This window comes from Schistocerca gregaria, chromosome 8 (genome assembly GCF_023897955.1).
Source record: "Schistocerca gregaria isolate iqSchGreg1 chromosome 8, iqSchGreg1.2, whole genome shotgun sequence".
Classification (NCBI taxonomy): domain Eukaryota; kingdom Metazoa; phylum Arthropoda; class Insecta; order Orthoptera; family Acrididae; genus Schistocerca; species Schistocerca gregaria.
This window is the reverse complement of record NC_064927.1, coordinates 442082183-442109995: the sequence shown is the minus strand read 5'-3', so window position 1 is coordinate 442109995 and position 27813 is coordinate 442082183.

Here is a 27813-nt window from a genome sequence, read left to right as displayed (position 1 = left end):
ATATTTAGATATACCGAAACCTTGGTCAAGAATTTTAATAAATATTTATCGTGCAACTGTTTGCTGTTATCATTTACCGTGAAAAATTTGCGTATGTTGTTCACGCGTCTGTCTATGAGACATGGTTACTGTTCAACTGAGTACACGCAATGAAATTCGTACGGCTACCGACATGCCCCCTGCTTACTATCATTGCTAGCTGCACAGTAAAATTTCGCTGCAACGTCACACATTCACCCATGTGGGATCAAATTTTACAATTTCGGATTTTCCATCGATGTCTGTATGAATATAAAATTTTTATCACGTTAAGTAACACCTTCGTGGTGCGTCCGTGTCTATATTAAAACATAACCATTGTCTAAAGAGAAATAAGCACAGCAGAACACTTCGAGAACATGTAAAGATCGCCTAGCCCTAAATTATTTCTAATCGTCTCACGTTAACCCTCGTGTAACGTATTAAAACTTAGTTAGTTTCCCAGTTGATCCAATTACTGAGAGAATAACAAAAACCAGTATACTGAAAACGCTACTAACGAGAAAAAGTAATTGCACGATCAGGCCGATAGCTCTGCGCATTCTTGACCGATTGCAGTGTCATCTTTTGGCAATCGGCGTCATTTCGATGTGGTACAGAGAGCCATGGGGTCAGTATACCGCTGTCTAGTCCTTTGCCAACTAACTATCAACCAAAGAAAACTCCCTAGCAGTAACACGAATTGAACCCGGTTCCTCCAAATGACAATCAGACGTGCTCACCGATCAGCTATGGAGGCTCACGGTGAATCCATTACAGTTAATTTTGCTGTGGCGCGAATTGGAAATCAGATAAATTAAGGGTAATCTCATAAAGTATGAGCTTCAATTTGGCTTAATGGTCCTGACCAGAGTGTGCATTTATTCAAGTAACTGTCGAACGATTATTTTAAACGCTTCAACTTCATCCAAAGCGCTGACTTTCAAGGCGTGACGTACTGTCACGTAAGAGACCTGCGAGTATTCCATGGAACTGTAAATTTTGAAACACTGCTATGGTGGTCGCTGAAGAACAAATTTTTAGTCACTCGATATTCAGCAACTCAGTTTTATCTACCCATGTTGGGCAAACTGATGTTCCGAAAATTTATAAAATCGCTTGCTGGGAAACAGTCGAACAGATTCCGTTCGCTGATCGAACATTCGCACTTAAGGGGAGGTTTACTATCTTTGGCCCGAAAAAAGCATGTCCTTTGAGAATTTTTTCTCGGGATGTGTTATAGAAATCAATTTCAAATTTGGTCAAATGTTTATTGATATTTCCTCTACAAACTGGATATTTTTCGACCGGAAATGTCGAAGAGCAAAAGGCGGAAGTGCCGTCGGAACGAAACAAAATTTTCGATGTAGACCTCCACGCGCTGTATGTCACAGGTCGGCCGGCTCGTCCGATATCAAAATTGAGTTGAGGTTAGCGAAGTATGTAAGAGTCTTAAGGAGTTGTACCTCGCTTAAGTTATTTGGACCATAAGAAACAAAATGATGGCCATTTGAAAAAAAAATTTTTTTTCATCGACTTCGCCGACCAAGTACAAATATTTATAGTTGATGCATCGGAATAAAAGTGGTACAACTCCTAGAAAATTTAGTTAGCTTCGTCGGAAATAAAGAATCATGCTTATCGGTTCAGTAGATTTGAAGTTAGTATACCACGCGATAAAAAAAGGTTATTTCAAGAAAAACGTGTTTGGACTACATATAAATGCAATATTATGCAACTTACGTTCAATCTGCTATTCCGGGTCCGTAAACTAGTCCTTCTTCTTCCTCATAGAGGGCGTTATGCTCGATTTGGGCCACCCTGCGCTGCTCCCGAGCCCCTCGTACGGCCGGTGACAAGCGGTTTTCGGCCGCTTGAATCCGGTGGTCGTCCGAATGCTTGGCGAACTGCGTCGAATGGAGTCCCAGGATGACGTCCATCGTTGTCATGGTCTTAAGAATTGCTGAACACCATTCGTTGAAGTTGCTCAGTGCTAGGAAAGTCGCTATCTCCACAGTCTTCGCACCAGAATGCAAATGCTTCGGGCCTAAGTTCCAAACACACGCTTTCAAACTTTCATTTGAATTTTGTGTGTTTCCTCCCAAGCATCGGTACAATAACTTGTCCCCCGAAAGAAAAAAACTGGTGCGTGAAAAAGGCCGATTTCAGGCAGGTGAATTTTTTTGTTCAACCGCTAATAGCAAACATTTCCGTTCCGTACTTGGAAAAATTATTGCAGGGGTGGATACTAAACACTTTTCTGGAGCCAAAAATGTAATTTAAAAAAATCGATTTCTTGAACCAAAAGATAGTGGACTTCCGCTTAAGCGATACCTCACACCCAGTTACTGTACTTGTCTGATCCAACATAAGGTGAAAAGGTAAAGGTAAATAAAGTTTGTGGCGCAAGAGTGCCAAAGTACTGCCAGCCTGACTGCAGGTTGAGTGCAACCTTCCCCCATGTCTCTGATTGGGCGGCCCCTCCCGCCAGAGGTTCGAGTCCTCCCCCGGGGTTGGGTCTGGGTGTTGTTCTTAGCATAAGTTAGTTCAAGTAGTGTGTAAGTCTAGGGACCGATGACCTCAGCAGTTTGGTCCCTTAGAAATCCACATACGGTGTAGACTTTCTATTCGTTGTGACACTATGGGAGACGGGATGGCGGTTACCTCGTGCGACCGCCCTTATCTTCATTTTGACAGCGGGCTGAGTTGATCTGGAAACGTTCTGGAGGGACTGGATCGAGGATAAACCCCCGCTTCTGTATGGTCCAAGGTACTACAGTAAGCCACAGTGATCTCTTTCCTCGTGATTGGCTGGTGAGTCCAGTCTTCATGCTCAGCACACTTGTCGACTGCGAACTGTTCAACAACAGCGTTTTCCTGTTCGCAGGGACTATTATGAAGTGTAACAGTGCCCTTGTACGTAGCCTCTGACATGCAGTCTCACTTTCGTAATCCAAAAGATATTGCACGGCCGGTGTTCTTTCTGCATTCGGACTACATTTTTCGTCCCCGTTAATCTGATTTTGATCAGCATAGGCTTCTCGAAATCGATATGTTTGCTCAACAACAAAAAAAACATGTTGGCTTGACTGTATGTCGAGAACTGTTGAGAGATGGCCTGTTTGGTGATGCACTGGACTTGGATTCCGAGGGACAACAGATGAAATCCACGTCGGTCGAACTAAAGGTTTTCCGTAGTTCCCACTCAATTTATAGCGAAAGCTACGAAGATTCCTCGAAAAGAAGGAGCAGCTGATCTGCTTCTTCATCCTTCTAAAATCTCTGCCTGTTATAATCTGATCATCGTCGGTAGTTGAATCCTGATCTTCCTTTCTTCATTGCTGGAAGAGTTCCAACTCCTCAACTTACGTCCGACATGCTCATAAGATTTCTGAGAAGATTGGAACAGTATGGTACATAGAAAGATCAGCCCGAATCTCGTGGCCGTGCGGTAGCGTTCTCGCTTCCCACGCCCGGGTTCCCGGGTTCGATTCCCGGCGGGGTCAGGGATTTTCTCTGCCTCGTGATGTCTGGGTGTTGTGTGATGTCCTTAAGTTGGTTAGGTTTAAGTAGTTCTAAGTTCTAGGGGACTGATGACCATAGATATTAAGTCCCATAGTGCTCAGAGCCATTTGAACCATAGAAAGATCCATATGCAAAACAAATCAGGAGAGAGAAAGATCCTACGAGTAAACTCATCAAATGCAGCACACCCTAGTTCTTTCGAATTCAACGTGGAGCCCGTTTATTGACATTTTAGCATGATATTTAGCCACCAGGAACACAAATCAGAAACGGTTTAACGTTTTCGGATGGGAAGCTTTTACAGCGTCATGAGAGGGGCAGGCAGTGCGCCGAGAGAAACCGCTCTGCAACAGTTTATGCTATCACGTTAGGTTCATAGAGATAAGCCACAGAATAAAACAAATCGTCTGCGAAACATCACGAGCTTAAACTGAAAACACAATGTTTTAAACATAGTAGCATGGCTTCAGAAAACATCGCTCTTGTGCAACGCAGCTAGCTCTTTATTCGCACGAAGTAATGGCCGCTATCGACAGGGGATCTCAAGTTGATTCCGTATTTCTAGATTTCCGGAAAGCTTTTGACACCGTTCCTCACAAGCGACTTCTAATCAAGCTGCGGAGCTATGGGGTATCGTCTCAGTTGTGCGACTGGATTCGTGATATCCTGTCAGGAAGGTCGCAGTTCGTAGTAATAGACGGCAAATCGTCGAGTAAAACTGAACTGATATCAGGTGTTCCCCAGGGAAGCGTCCTGGGACCTCTACTGTTCCTGATCTATATAAATGACCTGGGTGACAATCTGAGCAGTTCTCTTAGACTGTTCGCAGATGATGCTGTAATTTACCGTCTAGTAAGGTCATCCGAAGACCAGTATCAGCTGCAAAGCGATTTAGAAAAGATTGCTGTATGGTGTGTCAGGTGGCAGTTGACGCTAAATAACGAAAAGTGTGAGATGATCCACATGAGTTCCAAAAGAAATCCGTTGGAATTCGATTACTCGATAAATAGTACAATTCTCAAGGCTGTCAATTCAACTAAGTACCTGGGTGTTAAAATTACGAACAACTTCAGTTGGAAGGACCACATAGATAATATTATCGGAAAGGCGAGCCAAAGGTTGCCTTTCATTGGCAGGACACTTAGAAGGTGCAACAAGTCCACTAAAGAGACATCTTACACTACACTCGTACGTGCTCTGTTAGAATATTGCTGCGCGGTGTGGGATCCTTACCAGGTGGGATTGACGGAGGACATCGAAAGGGTCCAAAAAAAGGGCAGCTCGTTTTGTATTATCGCGTTATAGGGGAGAGAGTGTGGGAGATATAATACACGAGTTGGGATGGAAGTCATTACAGCATAGACGTTTTTCGTCGCGGCGAGACCTTTTTACGAAATTTCAGTCACCAACTTTCTCTTCCGAATGCGAAAATATTTTGTTGAGCCCAACCTACATAGGTAGGAATGATCATCAAAATAAAATAAGAGAAATCAGAGCTCGAACAGAAAGGTTTAGGTGTTCGTTTTTCGCGCTCGCTGTTCGGCAGTGGAATAGTAGAGAGATAGTATGATTGTGGTTCGATGAACCCTCTGCCAAGCACTTAAATGTGAATTGCAGAGTAGTCATGTAGATGTAGATGTAGAAGTCATACTTGCGCAACAGACCCTACCGAAGTCAAGTCGGTCCAAACAGACATCATGATGCCCAGGGGGACACAGATATGATTAGCACCACGAGTGATGAAGAAGAAACAGACACAGACCAGGGCACCAACACAGATATTGAAGCGTCTAGCGTGGATGATCCATAGTGTCAACCAAGTCCACTTTAAAGAACAGTCTGGAACAACCGACAAGAGGTGCACAGGTCACACACAATCCTAAAAGCACATTGCACCTTTTATGTAAATAGTTAACAGCACCTCCATGTCTAATAAGAGCTTAAAGATAGGTACCTCTTTTAGGGACCTACGCCTTCCGTTAAGAGGCAGCGCACAGTCTGGATGGAAGGATCTTAATTGTGGTCCCTCTCTTTTGAGCCCAACCCGACGGATACCTATGGCAGATCGGGGAAAACCAGCGTTCAGGCTGTGTTGCTGGCGGGGCCGGAAGGTGCTAACTGCCACACCACGTATCATTATAAGTCTCATTGACTTAGCATGAATTGTTTGTACAACCAACCTACACAGCCTATACCTCAACCTCCAATACACTAATAACTTCTGATCTGAAGCTTAAAGTTAGGCACCTCTTCAAGGGACCTCGCCTCCTGGTAAGAGGCGGCGCACGGCCTGGATAGAAGGATCTTAATTGTGGTCCCTCTCTTTTGAGCCCAACCCGACAGATACCTGTGGTAGATCGGGGAAAACTAACGTTCAGGTCGTGTTGTCGGCGGGGCCGGGAGGTGGTTGCGCCTGATGTACTTTGCTAGGAGCCTTGTAGGCTCAACACAAACCGTTAGCGTCTTTACTTTTATTACTATTACCACAAGAACCCTTTCATTAGCAACTTCCAGCAAAGCACAAAATCAGTTACCTCTCTATTGCATATCGTAAATAGTTTAGCACGCTGGACGTGGAGGTCTTAGTTTCTAGCTTTAACATACCCTAATATCTTGTAGTTAAGTTAGTTTTTAGAATGGTAGATGTTAAAGGCATGGTGAGCGATGGCCAGCTTCTTGAGGGTCATTCCAAGGCCCGGGCCGCCACCCACAACCAGGTGACGGGCAATATTATACCTATCTCTTCTCTATTCAGTTCTCTTCCTTCCTCCTTTCTAAATATTTAATTCCGATTTGTTAATTAATATCTCACTTGATTTTGTACTAGTTATAAATTTTTCTAATGCTGCACAAAAAAAGATATCAAATGGATGTAAACAAATAGAGCCCGCCTCCACGTGGCGGGACACGAGCAACGGTGTGAGTGGGGACGGGAGCCGGTGTGGTGTTACTCTCAGTCATACCGGACACCGGACCCAGTCACAGCGGCTAAGTGACAACATACGACCCACCATAAGAAATTAGACGGTGGGTCATAAAAAATAAGCAGCTAGTGAAAAAAAGTCATTGGTGCTTGAACAAAAACACAGATCAACATGACTAAATGGCTGAGTCAGAGCCTATGCTTTCCTCTTTGCCGTCGGCCTCAGTGTTAATTTAGTCCTCCTCTATTCAGATCAACGAGCCAAATCGAAACGGTCTTCCTTCCTCTCCCAAGAATGTCGATGTAAACTGGCCAAACAGGAGGCTTCTTTTCACCCACAACCTACCAGTCTACTGTTCTTATCTTAAAGTTTACTATTATTGACTATTATTCACCTGAGTTGCTTGCAATAGCTTCAGAGTTCAACGTATGAGAAACATACAATATACTTCGGCCACAAACAGACCGTCGAGGTCAGTGGCATCTCAAGTGTTCAATACTGGCTGATTTAGTGCCTACGGACCTCACCGTTGCTTTACTACCCACTGTTACAAACATACAAGCGGCAGCCGACTTCACCGCACATCCTCGATCAAATGGTCGTTGTTTCCACTGCAGTGGTTGACGACCCATATTCAGTTGATGTGTGATACCTCACAAGGGTGACCGAGTATAAACCTGTGCCCTTCCTATATCGAGGTCAGAACCGTAACCACTGTGAGTGTTTTGTGCTGCAAGTACCGTTGCTGGCGGACGGAAATTCTTTAATTTGAAAGTCTTTGCCATTTTACTTAATGACGACAGTAGCAGTTTTCAGCTAGGGGTGCTCCGAGTACCCTGCACGCGACAGAAATTTTTCTACATAAAAAGCAGTATTAGCGAAGACAGCTAGGATGCCTTAATGTGTTTCCCGATATTGCCATACGGCGCAGAGTTTAAGAACGAAAGAGGCTAACAAAAAGTAAGTGGAACACACAGCGTGCATAATTTACGGCGACCATAACTGCTATCGCCGCAGCTTTGGGCGTGTAAATAACAATTTCATTACTGAGCTAATAGCAGTATCACGGCGCGATAAGAAGGATACCTCGATAGAGCGTCTCGAGCGGGGCACGGGCGCATCGCTGCTTCTCGTTAAGGGGGAGGGGTGGAGGGGTGGAGGGGCAAGGGGGGGGGAGGGGGTGGTAACAGAAGGGAAGCTGTTTGCTCAGTTGTAAATCTGGAGCTCCTTGCTGGCTCGTTGTCTCGCTGGCCGGCTCTCGACCTCTTAGCGAACGTCGCGAGTGAATGTGCCATAATGCGCGTAGCAAAGGCTCATAAACCCTCACCCTAAGAGGGTAGCCATAAAGCATGCCGACCGGCCACCTATAAAATGCGATAAATAAAGATATTCTCAGAGAAAAATGTAACCCTGAAAACATTTCTTCGTACTGACCATCCATGTTGAGGAACTGAAGCAAGGTAACTTCAGTTTCAACTCCGTCTGCTCACGACACATCTACATCTACATCCATAGACCCGCAAGCAACCTGACGGTGTGTGGCGGAGGGTACCTTGAGTACCTCTATCGGTTCTCTCTTCTACTCCAGTCTCGTATTGTTCGTGGAAAGAAAGATTGTCGGTATGCCTCTGTGTAGGCTCTAATCTCTCTGATTTTATCCTCATCGTCTCTTCGCGAGATATACGCAGCAGGAAGCAATATACTGCTTAACTCCTCGGTGAACGTATGTTCCATAAACTTCAACAAAAGCCCGTACCGAGCTACTGAGCGTCTGTCTTACAGAGTCTTCCACGAGAGTTTATCTATCATCTCCGTAACGCTTTCGCGATTACTAAATGATCCTGTAACGTAGCGCGCTGTTCTCCGTTGGATCTTCTGTGTCTCTTCTATCAACCCTATCTGGTACGGACCTGAAATCACCCTTACTTCGGAAGACTTCTCTCCATTGAGAATGACATACTGCGTTCTGTTATCTAGGAACTCTTTAATCCAATCACACAATTGGTCTGATAGTCCATATGCTCTTACTTTGTTCCTTAAACGACTGTAGGGAACTGAATCAAATGCCTTGCGGAAGTCAAGAAACACAGCATCTTTCTGGGAACCCGTGTCTATGACCCTCTGAGTCTCGTGGACGAATAGCGCGAGCTGGGTTTCACACAATCCTCTTTTTCCAAACCTATGCTGATTCCTACAGAGTAGATTTCTAGTCTCCAGGAAACTCATGATCGACGTTAGAGATATTGGTCTATAGTTCTGAACATCTGTTCGACGTCCCTTCTTGAAAACGGGGATGACCTGTGTCATTTCCAATCTTTTGGAACGCTACGCTCTTCTAGAGTCAGACTACGAGAAGTTGGCAAGCACTCAGGGATCTTGTGGTCAAACGATTGTCCTTCGGTAAAATTCCCGAGGAATGGTTGGCGCCGGCAGTGTGGTGTGCCGCTTGCTACCTTCAGTGAATGGCGTTCTGTTGGCAAAACAAAAGGGAAGTGGCTGGCTGCATTCGCGAGTAACTATTGCAACTTAACCGCTTGTCTGCTGCTCTCTGCCGGGTTAAGTCGTCCTAAAGCTGTCTACCAAAACTTCTGAACAATGATTACCAAAAAAACTAATTCTCAGAAATTATTACCAAACAAACTAATTCCAAATTTAAACTCGTCTACTGTGCAGAACTCTTATTGAACTGAATTATGCAAAGAGTTAATGTGATTTTTCAGCACTATCTACAAGTTGAAGCTAACTGTTTCTAAATATGAAATGCTGCCCTAAATTTAACCTTTATAAAATAAATGTGCAACTGATCTGACATAGAATTTCCTGGCCCTAAACTGCATTTCCACTTACATCGTCTCTTGACAAATATTCTTGTAGATTTCTCGAAAGTACCGCACAGCGTACTTTAGCAAAGTAATATTAAAACCTGCGATTGAAAATCCCTTACCACAAATTGCAATGTGAGTACGTGCATAATAAACTAAATTAAGGGTGAAAATTTTAACGGCTGCGAAATGAAGCATGACAGAATTCAAATGAAACTAACAAAATTCGAACGAAACTTTATATTCAAAAGTAATGATTTAAAAATCAGCTCAATGTCCACAACAGGATTTACATAATGGCTTTAAGAAATAAGTTCAAGCAAGGGGAATCACTTCTTCCTATCAGAGCAATCCATGTAACAGAGTGCTACTGTCTGAGCGTCTTTACTACAGTCTCAGTAGCACAAAACAATACTTCATGTTGCGTGCTTAACTCAATCTCTCAACATTCCACAGACAATCTCCTTAGCTTCTCTTTCCATAATTGCATCAAAAATATTCATATCCCAATTCCATAATTCTCATGTCGTACTTACAAAGTAAATTTCCTGACCATTCTTCAAAATACGTCTGTTACTCTACTTAGAGTGCGTGTAACTTTGCCAGTGCTCTCCGGCGTAGGCGATGTAACAACACAAAGATATTGTAGCAATAGTCAAAGATTACTCAGCTACATGGTTTCGCTCTGTGTGAGCTATGCATATCGATATTTAGTAAGAAACAGAATTTACAGAGTGACCAAAATAATATGCGTATCTCACAATATCTCCACAGATCCGATAATACTACACGTCATATGACAGCTCAACATCCATCACACAATGTTATTACTTTGTGCAAGAAGACATTGAGTCCAGGAGAGCACCGTAGAACAGACTTCGTTTCTATACCCACATCTACATTCATGCTACACGAAACCAGTGTGAAGTGCATTTCATAAGTGCTCATAGTTGTACGGAACGGTAAGGTTTCCACCCTTTACTTTCGTGTATTAATCACGATACCAAAAATGTTAAAAGTCTATATACATCATGTAAATAGCATAATCTTCACAGCCCCTACGTGAGCAGCATGTAGGGGACGTTAGTATATTCCCAGACTCTTCACTGAATGTTGGTCCTTGAAACTTTGTAAGTAATCATTCGTGAGACAGCTGGAGTCTACCTCTAAACGTCTGCCAGCTCAGGTTTTTCAACTTACCGAGGCTTAAAAAAATTTACGAACAAATGTCCTGCCCTTCTTTGAATACGCTCAGTATTCCCTGTTAATACCATCTTGTCTGTGTCCCATACGCTTGAACAGTATTCTAAAACAGGACACAGTAGTATTTTGTAAGCCGTCTCCTTCCTTATTGACAACAATTTCACAGTATCTACGACAGAGCCTATAAATTTTCCATTTATGACCTCACAAAAGCTATGCAGAGGTATTTGTCTTAATTGATCAATTCCAAATGAAGACCTTACGAAACAAACGGGTTAAGTCCATTTGATTAGGAAATGAGTTTGTGGCACATTCTCAGTCGGCGGTACTACAGGGCAATTAAAATAACTCTCAACTAACCTAGCAAGTAACAGAGATAAAGGAGATTTCACATCTGATGGTAATGGTAAAAACGTTTTAAGTCGGTCTTCTCACGGAAAGAATGGGTTAAATCCAAGGTTTGCTTCCCCTGTTCACCTTACATCTGTTAGGTCAGTTGGGCTGCGTTTGCAAACATGATCGACTGAGTTTCTTACTCTGTGCTATTTCCTTGTATTACAACTGTTTGGTCTGAAGTGTGATAGTAGTATGGTCCTCTTAGAATTTTGAAAATTTGTGAATCATCACAAGACGGTGAAAAACGATGTGTTTATCTGTTAGCTAAAAAGAGAAAAATTTATGCCAGAAAATGCTCAGTATGAGTATTTCAAACAAACCAAAACCCACTAAAATAGCTATTCGAGAATTTTATTTTGTTAGATAAGTGAAATAATCGCTCTTCCTATTCAAGCAACTATTCCTGTGACATTAACTGGTCGTAGCAGGCCTAGGCATCACGATTCCAATGCCAGAGATTGCTTTTTCTGACGCATTGTAAGAATCAAACGAAATGATACGATGAGCGAAATTCCTGTTTGCTGAAAGGCCTTCATGGCCTTGCATGGGACAGCTGAGGGTACACTGCAGACTGTATAGTCGTGTATGAATGATACCGGTATATCTCCAAAAGACAAAAGAGTCATGCATGCATGCTGACCGGTCTTGGAGTCTTTCCAAAAAATAAAGATGTCAGCCATTACAAACTTTATAGGTGCGTTTAAGGGAAGGGAGACGCCCTATGACAGGGAAAGAGAGACAGAAATTACCGTCTAGAAGACCTATCAATAAAAAAATTTCTTGTTATTTAAAGAAAAATACCCTGAACCTCTTCTTGCACATGGGACACACCTGAAATTTTTAACAGCAAATTTATCATTGGGCTACCTGATTACTGATGTCTGTTCGACGTGTGACAAAGTTCAAAGTTTTCAAAAAATGTATGCGAGAAAAGGTGGGAAATATAAATCAAATTAAAGTATATAACATGAAAGACCTGGTTCATAAGCTCTGGGCTGTTACAATTTATTCAAGAAATCCGAAAGCAAGAAAGTCAAAAGATAGAGTAAAATGAAACAGTGTGTATGGAGTATAAAAAAAAGGCTGCCCTTCCCAAGTATCAGCACTAATGATGTTTATTACAAGCGTCAATTATGGTTTTACAATTTCAACACACATCAAATGTCCAAGTGTGATGCAATATGTCGTACTTATTCGGAAGATGCAGGGAGTGAATGAGCGAATAAATTTATTAGTTGTTTGCACAATTTTATGAGTGACATCCTTGATTCAAAAGTAAGGGTTCTTGTAATATTCTGTGATTCTTGCTCCGTACAGAATAAGAGGTAAGCAGTATTTTTCTACCTTCAGTATGTCGATCACACCACTAAGAGACTAGAAAGTGCCAAAATAGTATTTCTAATAAGAGAACACCAACATGAGGTATCGAATATATTACTTCCCCCTACTTATACCTCCCGAGGAGATCATGAGTGTAAAATTAGATTCGAGCGCGTAGTTTAATAAGTCAAAGCTGCAAAATAACGCGAATTCTTTACAGACGAATGGAAAAACTAGCAGAAGCCGACCTTGGGGAAGATCAGTTTGGATTCCGCAGAAATATAGGAACACATGAGGCAATACTGACCCTACGACTTATCTTAGAAGCTAGATTAAGGAAAGGCGAACCTACGTTTCTAGCATTTGTAGACTTAGAGAAAGTATTTGACAGTGTTGATTGGAATACTCTCTTTCAAATTCTGAAGTTGCCAGGGGTAAAATACAGGGGACGAAAGGCTATTTACAATTTGTACAGAAACCAGATGGCAGTTATAAGAGTCAAGGGGCATGAAAGGGAAGCAGTGGTTGGGAAGGGAGTGAGACAGGGTTGTAGCCTACCCCGATGTTATTCAATCTTTATATATAGCAAGCAGTGAAGGAAACAAAAGCAAAATTCGGAATAGGTATTAAAATCCATGGAGAAGTAATAAAAACTTTGAGGTTTGCCGATGACATTGTAATTCTGTCAGAGGCAGCAAAGGACTTCGAAGAGCAGTTGAACGTAATGGATAGTGTCTTGAAAGGAGGATATAAGATGAACATCAACAAAAGCAAAACATGGATAATGGAATGTAGTCGAATTAAGTTGGGTGATACTGAGGGAATTCGATTAGGAAATGAGACACTGAAAGTAGTAAAGGAGTTTTGCTATTTGGGGAGCAAAATAACTGATGATGCTCGAAGTAGAGAGGATATAAAATGTAGACTGGCAATGGCAAGGAAAGCGTTTCTCAAGAAGAGAAATTTGTTAACATCGAATTTAGATTTAAATGTCAGGAAGTCATTCCTGAAAGTATTTGTCTGGAGTGTGGCCATGTATGGAAGTGAAACATGGACGATAAATAGTTTGGACAACAAGAGAATAGTAGCTTTCGAAATGTGGTGCAACAGAAGAATGCTGAAGATTAGATGGGTAGATCACATAACTAATGAGGAGGTATTGAATAGAACTGGGGAGAAGTGAAGTTTGTGGCACATCTTGACCAGAAGAAGGGATCGGTTGGTAGGACATGCTCTGAGGCATCAAGGGATCAGCAATTTAGTATTGGAGGGCAGCGTGGAGTGTAAAAATCGTCGAGGGAGACCAAGAGATGAATACACTAAGCAAATTCAGAAGGATGTAAGCTACGGTAGGTCCTGGGAGATGAAGAAGCTGGCACAGGATAGAGTAGCATAGAGAGCTGCATCAAACCAGTCTCAGGACTGAAGACCACAACAACAACAACAACAGACTAAAACACCGAGCGAGAAACATCGTGTTTTCCTAAGTACAATATCCTCAAGGTACAACAGTCCCCACTACCATTTACTCTGTTCACTACGAAAAACCAGAAGGCATCTAACTTGGATCATTACCACGAGCAATGGATTCTGTGAGTACCTTACACGTTTGATGTACCATGCACGTTAATTTTATGTTGCACAAGGAAAGATGACACGCTTATACACGTCACACTCGATAGTAGACCAGTTCCACTTCATTAACGTACAGCAATTTGTTAACGTATTCTGATTTCGACGACTACAGTTTTCCCACAGACCAACTAGGATCCTAAAATAGCTTCCAGTCCTCTTATATTTTTCTTGTTTCTTGTTTTTCCAGTACACCTCCTTCTTCTCCCATATTCTCTTTTTTTTTTCTTCTGTCGTGTTATTTATGATGACTTACTTTTCTCTGCACTGAAAGGCGTCTAAATTAAGCATTTCTTTCTTAAAGAATGCATACTTTATTATTTTTTATTTGTTGTGCAAAATTATACACTACTTCTGAACGTTCAAGGCAAGCCGTACCGATTTGAAATCTTATTAGGTGTGACTGGGTATTTTTCCAGACAGTACTTTATTGTAAATAAATGCTTTATATGCAGAAGACTGAGGTTACTATTAACATACTACATAAACGGCAAGGTCCCTTTATAGTTGTCAGGGGTTTGACGGAAGTTACTTGTAATTTTGTCGATGACTGTACATCCTAGATAACATCTTTCGACCTACCTAGAAGAAAATTCTCAATCCAGTTGCAGTTTTGGTACACTTTTGTCAGTAAATGGTGTGGTGATACTCAGTCAAATGCTTTTGGAGAGTTAAGAAATACCACATCCAACTGATCGCTTTGGTGGAATGCAAGTTGTCATGTGAGGGAAGTGCGAGTTGTGTTTTGCATGAGCAAAATATTTTGAGTTCATGTAGCTGGCATGGGAAAGGTTATTCTGTTCTAGATTCCTCATTGAGCTTCAACAGATGGTTGAAAATATTAATGGACAGTTGTTTTGCGAAACACAGTGGTTACTCTTCTGTAGCCGAATGTTTAAATATTTATTGATGGGCTTTGGCATATGACGTACTGCGTGAGTACAACAGCAGTACGTGTTACACCCATTACTAGAATTTTCAATTAATTTTACATGTAGTCTGCTCAATGAGATGTGAATATTGCCCAGTCTTGTTGTGTTAATGTGTTAGTAAACTACAAATATATCTTGTGGTAATGTGTTAGAATGCTAATATGTTACAACTAATTTTCTGTAACTACTGTTAGCTGTCAGTTGCGTTACGTCTATGCTAACGTGAAACCGGCAGTTGCAAATAAAGCACCTTCACGCTGCCATGCAGATTTTGGAAACACCTCACTACTACTAATGAAAGACACACTACAGTGGTGCAATATTCTCCAACATTTATTATTTGTTACACGAACAGGTTTTCAGTTGTTACGCCATCATTGGGTACAAAGATAAGTATTTGGTGCAGTGACATTTTGTTGGATCAAAGATTTTAAACTCATGCATGTACAGAGTATCTCCATTTCCAAAGATGGAAATGTTGATGTTAGAATAGGTATAAAACAAGCGAGGTTATTTCAGTGTAAATGCGATGTTAGTTTATTTAACTTAGATAAAACGTATGACACATTAACTAATAGTTGTACATAGAAGAACATAATTGAACAATAACCTTTGGTGACGTTTACCACAGATGCGGCTACACAAAATTGCTGTCTCTCTTAATTGTTATGATTTTTATGATAAATTAAATTGTTATTGAGTATTGAGTGTTTTTATTGTTATTTGCATGTCGCTGAGCTGTGGTTGTCACCCTGGAAAGCTGTTTGTTTCATTTAATTTGAATTTATCAAATTCTCCTAATATGAGCATCTACCTGAAACTTCATTTGTCAATAAAATGACCTTGTCCTCGAGAATGACGCATCCTTTTTTTTTGTGGCAGTGTGGAAAACATCTGACAGATAACTATATGATGGTGATGTAAACTCGAAAGACTTGCAAAGTCTTTGCTGTCTGACCCAGTGTCCACGAGAGACTTCCAAGTTTGTTAGTACATATGTGTACTAGTATACGCGGTTAGATACACTAGCGTCCAAAATTGAAGCAACAAAGCGTTATTTCCCCATCCTGTGTTTATTCACGATATAATCATACAAACTCTCAACCAGATGTCCGTACGATCTTGTTCGGCAAGGAAGACAGCGTTCCGATCAACGGAAAACAATGGCAACGATGACGTCACGGCACCTATGAAACAAGGTAGTGTTTGATGGGTAGACCCACATCCCCCATCGCTGTGTACACAGCCACAGCCATAGAAAGAAAGGAAGCGCGACAGTCACAAACTCGTTCTATTGTTCCTGAGATGTGGCGACAGCACTCGGTCAATGCTGTTTTCAGAGATGAGTCCCGATTTAGTCTGCACAGTCAGGGTTTCGCATCTGGAGGGAACGTGGAACACTATTTCGGGACCCAAACATTGTGGAAAGAGACCAATATCGAGGAGGATCCCTAATGGTGCGGGCAGGGACTGTGTTTACCACACGAACCCCTATCGATGAAATTGTGTTGCTGTATCGGCAAGGTTTAACTGCTGTCGGGTACCATGACGAGATCTTGGGACCTCATTTGCAGTTATTGCGAGGTGCTGTAGGCCCAGACTTCGTATTGATGGACGATAATACTCGACGTTGTAGAGCGCGGGTGGTTGACGTTTCCTTGGAAACGGAAGGTATTGCACGCATGGCGTGGTCTGTTCGCTTTCTCGGTTTGAATTCCATAGAGCATTGCTAGGATGCACTAGGGAGATGGCTTGCGTCACGTCAGCATCCACCAACCACTCTTCATGACTGCTAGCAGCTCTGCAGGAAAAATGGATGCTACTGAATCAACATCATCCACAGCATGCCCCATCGTTGTCAGATGTGTGCTGTTGTCAGAGGGGTCACACGTCACGCTAAACACATTAACCAGTAGTCGGAATGTGTGTGCAAATCCGTTAAGTTGATAAAAAAAAGAACACCAACAACATTTTTGTCTTCCGCTATGCATGTTGTAGTCGTTTACGTTCTGAATTCTTTGCATTGTTTTTACTTTACTATCACCTGTTTGCACTGTTTTGTGGCAAAGTAAAAGCAATCTTGCAAAATTTCCGTTTGTTGCTTTAATTTTAGACACATGTAATTATTCGGAGATATCATTTCGCAATATGCGAGATACTGCCTCCATTTGCACTTCAGTAGTAATAATAGCTTAAACATTACGAAGCACAGCTCATCAGTACCCAGTCCCGTTAAAGAACCGGAGGGCAGATTAAACGTCGACAGTATATAGGAAATTTATCGCCGCTTCCGGTTTTCTAATTAACTGAAGGGATGAATGACCTGTTGATAAAATACGAGCGGCTAATTTAATGTTTGCAGTCGATGCGAGGCTATTTAGGCGCAAGTCGTTGGACAGCGAGCGGGATCCGTGGGAAGAGACTGCGAATAAAAGGCGGCGTCGGCGGCGAAGGAGGGCGCCGGAGCCCGGCGGCGAGAGCTCGTGGGTGGTCTCCGTTTTGTCCCGCCTTTTATTGTCTCGCGACGCCGAGTAAAGACAGTTTTATGACGAATGTTTATAGTTTTAATTAAACTTTATGAATGGTAGGGTTCGGATGAATTCTAAGCAACGGCCGAATCCAATTCCACGCATTCCTTCTTCAGTCACAACAAATGCCGAATTCGAACGTGACATACAGCTGATACCGATAGCCAATCAAAGTTAAATGATGGAAATTCGGCGCTTGACATACCTTTCAATTTAAGCAGATGTCTTGCTCTTTGTACAGTGGCAAATGTAACCGCTATCGAAACCGAAGCTACGGAAGCTTTTATTTATTTTCAGCTCAATCACTTCTTTGTGAGCAACACAGCAAGCGCAATCGTTCACACTGGAGTAAATACCAACCTACCAGCGAGCGTGTTATTTAAATTCTTCGGCGCACCAAACACTTAACTCATCTGTGATCTCGTGGTCAAGAAAACACGTACCAACAGTTGTATTCGAGAATGAGATTTTCACTCTGCAGCGGAGTGTGCGCTGATATGAAACTTCCTGACAGATTAAAACTGTGAGCCAGACCGAGTCTCGAAATCGGGACCTTTGCCTTTCGCGGGCAAGTGCTGTACCAACTTGGGTAGCTCAGTTGGTAGAGCACTTGCCCGCGAAAGGCAAAGGTCCCGAGTTCGAGTCTCGGTCTAGCACACAGTTTTTAATCTCTCAGGAAGTTTCAGCTGTATTCGACATTAAAAGTACGCTTACTATAGCTAAATGAGACTTTAACAAAGCTACTGTCATGTCTATATTGGCAAATGATCAAAGTAAAAAATCTTATAACGTTCCGATAAATTACCAGAGGAATTACCATTCAGATTTTGGAAAATATTTAATGATTTGTCTGTTGCGACAGTAATTATCCGTAAATGTGTACATTCTTATCGCCGCTTTTGGTCTGTAGTAAAAAGAGTCCACTTGTTATTGAAACTATTTCATTAACACGTTGCTGGCCTGGCGTCAGAATATTAAAGAAAAACTTACGGAATGTGTGATGCGCTAGTGTCCAGTTCGAGTATCTGACAAGTATTCAAAAGCAAATCCGCCCTATTTTGTTCAAACTTTTCTAGCAGAATGTTCATTATCCTGTTATAGAAGTCAAAGGTGTGGGATGTATGCTATCTAACATATTTCAATACATATTTGAGTTCCTTCTGTTATCAACCACCACTGAAGATCCGAGATCAAACAAAACAGGAGCCCGCATCTCGTGGTCGTGCGGTAGCGTCCTCGCTTCCCACACCCGGGTTCCCGGGTTCGATTCCCGGCGGGGTCAGGGATTTTCTCTGCCTCGTGATGGCTGGGTGTTGTGTGATGTCCTTAGTTTAGTTTGGTTTAAGTACTTATAAGTTCAAGGGGACTGATGACCATAGATGTTAAGTCCCATAGTGCTCAGAGCCATTTGAACCATTTGATCAAAACAGGACGCCTTCAGTGTGTGACACCACCACCATAACCTAATTTCACTTTCGCCACAAAACACTATTAGGTAAATAGAATTCTAGAGGCACTCACTCGACTATCAGAGCAACATTCTGTACCTTAAATCTTTACTCCGGAGGACCACCGTCCGGTGAGCCAGAAACCAAGTTTCTCTGTACTTCTCTCTCTAAGCCACGTCCCGCATTTAGGCAGTATGCACTGTCTTCTTGATGCCTGTGTGGTCATAGAAACGAACCCTGTCTCCTCGTACTGGGTGCTTACGTACCTAGCTTCCTACCTAACCAGTGACACAAGTCTTTTCCTGTAACTGAAGTTGAAATCTGAAGATATGAGTCCAACAAGACGTTTTGGACGCAGGCTGACCGCATTTGTTCATTTAAGGCTGACGGAGCTTTCCTCACAAGTACCACGGGCAACAAACTTGTGCACGAAATATCTGTGGCACAATGAGCGAACTCTTTAGTCTCTAAATTCGGATCTTGCTCTATTTCGCTACATTTTCCCCGTCGACACCAATCAACAGACAATATGTTCGAGACATTGACTTTTTTGTATACCTTATGAAGAGAGGAAATGTCAAGCTTTCTAAGTGCCAAATATAACATTTATCAGGAGAATCAGAAAACAACGCATCTCTTTTTGTAGATATTTTGTTTGTATCCAAAAAAGTCTCCTGATACCAGAAAATTACGTCAACAAAAGGAAAGGAATGACACAAATCAGATCATAAATAATTTATTAAGGACGTTCTGGGTGCCATACTGGTTCTACGTGCCGCTAAGAATTTGTCTTTCACATCCCATTAATACTGAGGCATTACGGTTTATTTGTAATAACAGAAGTACAGCAGTTATATTTAAACTAGTAGAAATGTACTCAACAAAATTTGTTTCTCATATCTTTTAAATTAAATTTAACTTACAAAACTATGTTTTGGCATCAGATGTTGCAAAATTTACTGTAAACTTCCTGTGATGTCGAGGGAGAAATGGCAATACCGTCAACAAGTCGTTCTGGTTTACAACTGATAAACACAGGTGGTCGTTCAGTTGAGGTACGGCATGGCTACGTTACGGTCTTTCACTTTTGAGTAACTTACTGACACTTTTCCGTTCTTCTGTTTGAGTGTTAGAGTTAATAGCTACTTGTGATGGATGGGTGTGAGACACTTTGATCGTACTACGCTTAGAGAGCTCACTTACCTGCGTTGACAACTATGTTTCAGCTGCATCTTTAAAATCAATTAATTTTTTGGTAATGGAGTTACATGGAATGTGTTCATAGCTTTAACTGTTCCAACAATTTTGTGTAAATCTTGCAGAACATACGGCTTGATGCCTTTCTTTGTTTCTACATCATTGCAAAATCTCTGTAGCAGCTCCAAACCACCGATTATTATCTATTCAAACTATCGCAGGCTTACCAGGAACATCATTAAAAACTAGGTGGAGCCCCTGACGACTGGCGCTTGTAGCTGCAAAGAAATGCATTGCTTGGCACAAAGGCCATGCACCATATGGTAATGAATGAAACATTTTCTGGATGATTTGGGACTTGGAAGAAGTCTAGGGAAATTCAAAAAAGTGCCAAGAACCCAATAGCACTGAAAACGTGTTTTGTGAAAAAATGCACTTAGAACGTTTGAGATTTCCTCCCTTCGGACGAAGCAGAGCTTGACCCGTCAGTAGAACATTCGCCGAGCTGTATGAGGAATGGGAGTCGTGAAATATTTTCATCCATTCATTTCCAGTAGTTGTATGTCCCCAGAGGTTAGTAAATTGCCCTGTTCTTCTTGAGTGAAGCAAATTTGCGTCTTTACTGTAAAGTGTCCAAGGAATAGAAAAGCAACTAAAATCACTCAACAGAGGAAAGTTCACTGGACCTGGCGGGATACCAGTTCGATTCTACACAGAGTACGCGAAAGAACTTGCCCCCCTTCTAACAGCCGTGTTCCGCGAGTCTCTAGAGGAACAGAAGGTTCCAAATGGTTGGTAAAGAGCACAGGTAGTTCCAGTTTTATAGAAAGGTCGTCGAGCAGATTTGCAAAACTATAGGCCTATATTTCTGACATCGATCTGTTGTAGTATTTTAGAACATGTTTTTTGCTCGCGTACATGTCATTTCTGGAAACCCAGAATCTACTCTGCAGGAATCAACATGGATTCCGGAAACAGCAATCGTGTGAGACCCAACTCGCTTTATTTGTTCATGGGACCCAACAAATATTATATACAGGCTCCTGCGTAGATGCCATTTTCCTTTACTTCCGGAAGGCGTTCGATACAGTTCCGCACTGTCGCTTGATAAACAAAATAAGAGCCTACGGAATATCAGACCAGCTGTGTGGCTGGATTAAAGAGTTTTTAGCAAACAGAACACAGCATGTTGTACTCAATGGAGAGACGTCTCCAGACGTTAAAGTAACCTCTCGAGTGCCACAGGGGAGTGTTACGAGACGATTGCTTTTCACAATATATAAATGAACTAGTAGATAGTGTCGGAAGTTCCATGCGGCTTTTCGCGGATGACGCTGTAGTATACAGAGAAGCATTAGAAAATTGCAGCGAAATGCAGGAAGATCTGCAGCGGATTGGCACTTGCTGCAGGGAGTGGCAACTGACCCTTAACATAGTTAAATGTAATGTACTGCGAATACATAGAAAGAAGGATCATTTATTATATGATTATATGATAGCGGAACAAACACTGGTAGCGGTTACTTCTGTAAAATATATGCGAGTATGCGTACGGAACGATTTGAAGATGAATGATCATATAAAATTAATTGTTGGTAAGGCGGGTGCCAGGTTGAGATTCATTGGGAGAGTCCTTAGAAAATGTAGTCCATCAACAAAGGAGGTGGCTTACAAAACACTTGTTCGACCTATACTTGAGTATTGTTCATCAATGTGGGATCCGTACCAGGTCGGGTTGACAGAGGACATAGAGAAGATCCGAAGAAGAGCGGCGCGTTTCGTCAGAGAGTTATTTGGTAAGAATGATAGCGTTACGGAGACATTTAGCAAACTTAAGTGGCAGACTCTTCAAGAGAGGCTCTCTGCATCGCGGTGTAGCTTGCTGTCCAGGTTTCGAGAGGGTGCGTTTCTGGATGAGGTAGCGGATATATTGCTTCCCCCTACTTATACCTGCAGAGGAGATGACGAATGTAAAATGAGATAGATTCGAGCGGGCACGGAGGTTCTCCGGCAGTCGTTCTACCCGCGAGCCATACGCGACTGGAACATTAAAGGGAGGTAATGACAGTGGCACGTAAAGTGCCCTCCGCCACACACCATTGGGTGGCTTGCGGAGTGTAAATGTAGATGTAGATGTAGAGTGGGAGAAATGAAGCAGACGATCAGGTGTGTAATTAAGACGATCTTCTGAATACACAAACAGTGTTCTGGGCTCAGCGTCATTGGGCGGAAAGTGCCTTCGGACGAGAGATGGACGCGCGGTCACGAAGTGGTGCGAGCACGTGGATGCCTTATCGCACTAAAGACCCCTCATTTCGTGCCCACCGTGCGTGGCTAAAATTTCATTCGGCGTTTCGCTTCTCGTGCCCTCTTCCGCCAGTTTCCCTACCAGACACCCCCCTCTCTCCCCTCCCCCTACCCTTGGACATAAATGCTTTCGCAAAGCAATTATTTTTGAGGAATTGCAGAAAACAAGTTACATATTAAAATTTATGGTTGCAGTACCACACGCTGAACAACATGTTGGAAACTCATTTCTTTTTGAAGTTCGTTAGAATGTGGAAATTAAATTTCTGTAATTATTGCTGCGCCTCGTAATTACTAAGAACCTCAGAATACCACATGGGCCTGGCTCCTAAGTATTATATTTCCAGTGGCTTCACAAAGGCAATCCTCTCTTCCTCCGCGTCCCTCCCCCCTCCCCACCCCTCCACGGGCCAGTGCCTTCTCTTATAAAACAGCTCGCAAGGCTCGCCGACCCACGCGGTCCGTGCCGCGTTCTTTTTGCTAATTACCGCAGGAAAAAATTAATTCCCTTAATAGCGGAGATCACCTTTCTTGGGCACACACGAGCTTAAACAAATAGCGCCCCTCCGCAAGTCGCCGCGGTTGGCGGCGGGAGGAGTCCCGAGCAACTGGGGGAGTCCCCGGCGGCCACCCTGCTGTCGATAGCTTCCCCGGGCACCGCTGTTGCCTCTCCGGATAACGAGGTTTCTTCCGCTCTCACTTGTTACATTACACAACTCTGCATGCTCTTGTGGCGGTTACTACTTACGGCAGCATCTCCTGAGTCGTTAGACCACGTAACATTACCCTTCAAACGACTTCACTGTTCCATGCTTCGACCACTCTGCTGAGGTCTCCCTTATATTTCCACAAGTATCCCTGAACGTGTGGGCACCAGTCGAGGCCTGGAGAAGAACCCAGCACAGAGATCGGAACGTCGACCATTGAAGACATTTGAAGAGGCTTATTACGTGACCTTATAACTCAATGTACACTACTGGCCATTAAAATTGCTACACCACGAAGATGACGTGCTACAGACTCGAAATTTAACCGACAAGAAAAAGATGCTGTGAGATGCAAATGATTAACTTTCAAGAGCATTCATACAAGTTTGGCGCCGCTGGCGACATCTACAACGTGCTGACATGAGGAAAGTTTCCAACCGATTTCTCATACACAAACAGCAGTTGACCTTCGTTGCCTGGTGAAACGTTGTTGAGATATCTCGTGTAAAGAGGAGAAATGCGTACCATCACGTTTCCGACTTTGATAAAGGTCGGATTGTAGCCTATCTCGATTGCGGTTTATCGTATCGCGGCATTGCTGCTCGCGTTGGTCGAGATCCAATGACTGTTACCAGAATATTGAATTGGTGGGTTCAGGAGGGTAACACGGAACGCCGTGCTGGATCACAACGGCCTCGTATCACTAGCAGTCGAGATGACAGGCATCATATCCGCATGGCTGTAACGGATCGTGTAGCAACGTCTCGGTCCCTGAGTCAACAGATGGGGACGTTTGCAAGACAACAACCATCTGCACGAACAGTTCGGCGACGTTTGCAGCAGCATAGACAATCAGCTCGGAGACTATGGCTGCGGTTAAACTTGATGCTGCAACACAGACAGGAGCGCGTGCGATGGTGTACTCAAGAACGAACCTGGGTGCACGAATGGCAAAACCTCATTTTTTCAAATGAATCCAGGTTCTGTTTACAGCATCATGTTGGCCGCATCCGTGTCTGTCGAAATTGCAGTGAACGCACATTGGAAGCGTGTATTCGTCATCGCCATACTGGAGTATCAGCCGGTGTGATGGTATGGGGTGTCGTTTGTTACACATCTCGGTCACTTCTTGTTCGCATTGGCAGCACTTTGAACAGTGGACGTTACATTTCAGATGCGTTGCGACCCGTGGCACGATAATGCACGACTGCATGTTTCACGCCTTTCTGAATACAGAAAATGTTCGACTGCTGCCCTGGCCAGCACATTCTCCAGATCTCTCAGCAACTGAAAACGTCTGGTCAATGGTGGCCGAGCAACTGGCTTGTCACAATACGCCAGTTACTACTCTTGATGAACTGTGGTATCGTGTTGAAGCTGCATGGGCAGCTGTACCTGTACACGCCATCTAAGCTCCGTTTGACTCAATGGCCAGTCGTATCAAGGCCGTTATTACGGCCAGAGGTGGTCGTTCTGGGTACTGATTCGTCAGGATCTATGCACCCAAACTGCGTGAAAATGTAATCACATGTCAGTTCTAGTATAATATATTTGTCCAATGAATACACGTTTATCATCTGAATTTCTTCTTGGTGTAGCAATTTTAATGGTCATTAGTGTATTTTACCGTAAGTTGTTACTTTCTTTCTGAGGTCGGTCTGTTGTAGACTTTGGTGACGTTTTATACTCGCATATTGCGACAGATGAATATAGCGCAATATCAACAGCAGCAGAAAATGATGTAAAGGCAGTAGCATTCGTTATGAATACCCAGGTGGGACAGATAGTGATAGGGTTGTTCTCATCACAATCGACAGCAAACCAATACCGACAACAATAATTCGGTTACACATGCCGACGTCGCAAGCTGAAGATGAAGAGACAGAGAAAGTATATGAGTATATTGAACGGGTATTTTAGTACGTAAAGAGAGATGAAAGTCTAAAAGTCATGGGATATTGAAACGTTGTTGTAGGGGATGGAGTATAAGAAAGGTTTACGGGAGAAGATGGGCTTGGTAGCAGTAATGAAGAGGAGGAAGACTGAATTCTGCAATAAATTTCAGCTAGTAATAACGAATATCCTGTTCAATAGCCACTAGAGGAGAAGGTATACTTGCGAGTGGCCGTGAGGTACAGGAAATTCTCAGTTGTATTATATCATTGTTAGAGATTCATGATTGAGATAATGGATTGTTAGGCGTACCTTAGAGCAGATATAGACTCAGGCTATAATTTAGTAATAATGAAGAGTAGGCTGGAATTTAAGACGCTAATCAGGAAGAAGCAATGTGCAAAGGAGTGGATTACGAAAATACTGAGGACGAAATATGCTTGAAGTTCTCTGAAGCTATAGATACTGCAATAATGTATAGCACAGTAGATATTTCTTTTGAAGTAGAATGGGCACCTCTAAAAAGGGCAATCATCGAAGAGCTTCAAGCAGGAGTACTGCGAGGTACCCATAGGTAACAGAAGAAATACTTCAGCTGATCGACGAATGCGGGAAATACAATAACGTTTCGGAAAATTTAGGAATACACAAATACAACCCACTTGGGAATGAAATAAACAGGGAAGCTAAGGCCAAAAGATTGAATGAAAATTGTAGAGAAATAGAAAAGGATGCGTTTATCGGAATGATTGGCTCAGCGTACACCAAAGACAAAACAACCTTCCTTGGATTAAAAACAACAGCGGTAACATTAATAATGCAGCTGGTGTGCCACTGTTAAATGCAGAGGAGAGGGTGGGTAGATGGGAGGAGAACATTGAAGCCCGGTAAGAGGGGGACGACTTGACTGATGACGCGAGAGAAGAAGAAACAGTAGTTGACAAGGAAGAGTCAGGGTCCAGTACTAGAATAAGAGTTTAAAAGAGCTTCAGGAGACTTAAGATTGAATAAGGCAGAAGGGATACATAACATTCAATCTGAATTTCTTAACTCATTGGGAGAAGTGGGAACAAAATGAAATTTTATGTTGGTGTGCAGAATTTACGAGACTGGCTTTACACCATCAGACTTTCGGAAAAACATCATCAACACAGTTACAAAGATTGCAAGATCCAATAAGTGCGAGAATTATTGCACAATCAGCATAACAGCTCATGCATCCAAATTGCTTACAAGAATAATGCACTGCATAATGGGAAAGGAAACTGAGGATCTGTTAGATGACGATTAGTCTAGCCTTAGGAAACCTAAAGGCACCAGAGAGGCAGTGCTGACGTTATGGTTGATAACGGAAGCAAGAGTGAAAAAAAAATCGAGACACGTTCTTAAGTTTTGTAGACCTGCGAAAAGCGTCCGACACCATAAAATGCTGCAAGATGTTCGAAATTTAGGTAAAAATAGGGGTAAGCTATAGGGAAAGACAGATAATACACAATATGAACGGGAACCAGGACTGCACCATAAAAGTGAAGGCCAAGAACGAAGTGGTCGAATTAAAAAGGGTGTAAGACAGGGATATATGCTTTCGCCTCTAATGTTCAGTTCACGCAACGAAAAAAGGTGTAGAAGTTGGATTAAAACACGGTGAAAATATATCTATGATATGATTCGCTCAAGCCATTACTAAACTCAGTGAAAGTGAAGAAGTACTTCAAGCACTATAGGATAGAATGAACAGTCTAACGAATACAGAAGATTCACTGAGAGTAAATCGAAGACAAAATGTAATGAGACATAGCATAAAAGAGAATAGCGAAAAACAACTTCAGAAATGGCGATCGCAAAATAGATGAAGTGAAGGAATTCTGCCAACCAATGACGGGCGGAGCAAGGAGAAAATAAAGAACAGACTAGAACTGGAAAGAAGGGCATTCCTAATCAAGAGAAGTCTTCTAGTATCATACATAGCCGTTAATTTGAGGAAGAAATTTCTGAGAAACTACGTATGAAGCACAATATTTTATGGTAGGGGGAATTGTGGAGAAACGAGAACGGAAGATAATCGATGCATTTAAAACGTGGTGTTACAGAAGAATGTTGAAAATTAGGTGGACTAATTAAGTAAGGAATGAGGAGGTTCTCTGCAGAATTGGTGAGGAAAGGAATCTATGGAAAAACACTGAGAAGAAGAAGGGACAGGACGATAGGACATCTCTTAAGACACCAAGGAATAACTTCCATGGTACAAGAGGGCACTGTATAGAGTAAAAACTGTAGAGGGTGGCAGAGACTGAAATACAGGCGGTAGATTCTTAGGTAGACGTCTTTTTTTTAGTTCCTATGGGACCAAACTGCTGAGGTCAACGGTCTCTAGGCTTAACATACTTCTTAATCTAACTTAAACTTCCGCTAAGGGCAATACACACACACATGCCCGAGGGAGGACTCGAACCTCAGTCGGGGGAAGCCGCGAGAGCCGTATACAGTTTGGCGTTGCCGCATGGTAAACAAAATAAGAGCGTACGGAATAGCAGAGCAGCGGTGTGACTGGACTGCAGAGATTCTTGCGAACAGCACAAAGAACGTCATTCTGAACGTGGAGAAATCTTCAGACGTAAAACTAACTTTTGGCGCACGTCAGTGCAATGTAAACGTCCATTACTTTTCTCAGTAGACATATAAATGAATTAGGAGATTACATCGGACATTAAATGAGGCTTCTCGCAAATGATGCTGTTGTAAACAGGGAAGCAACGCTAGAAAATTCTACCGAAATGTAGGATGACCTGCAGAGGATCGATTCTTGGTGCGACGAGTTACGTTTGACCCTCAACATAAACAAATGTTACTTTTTTGAAAACATAGACAGAAAGACCCTTTATTGTATGATTGTACGATTGCAGAACAATCACTGGAAGGAGTTACTTTCACGAAATACCTAATGGTATGCGTACGGAGTGT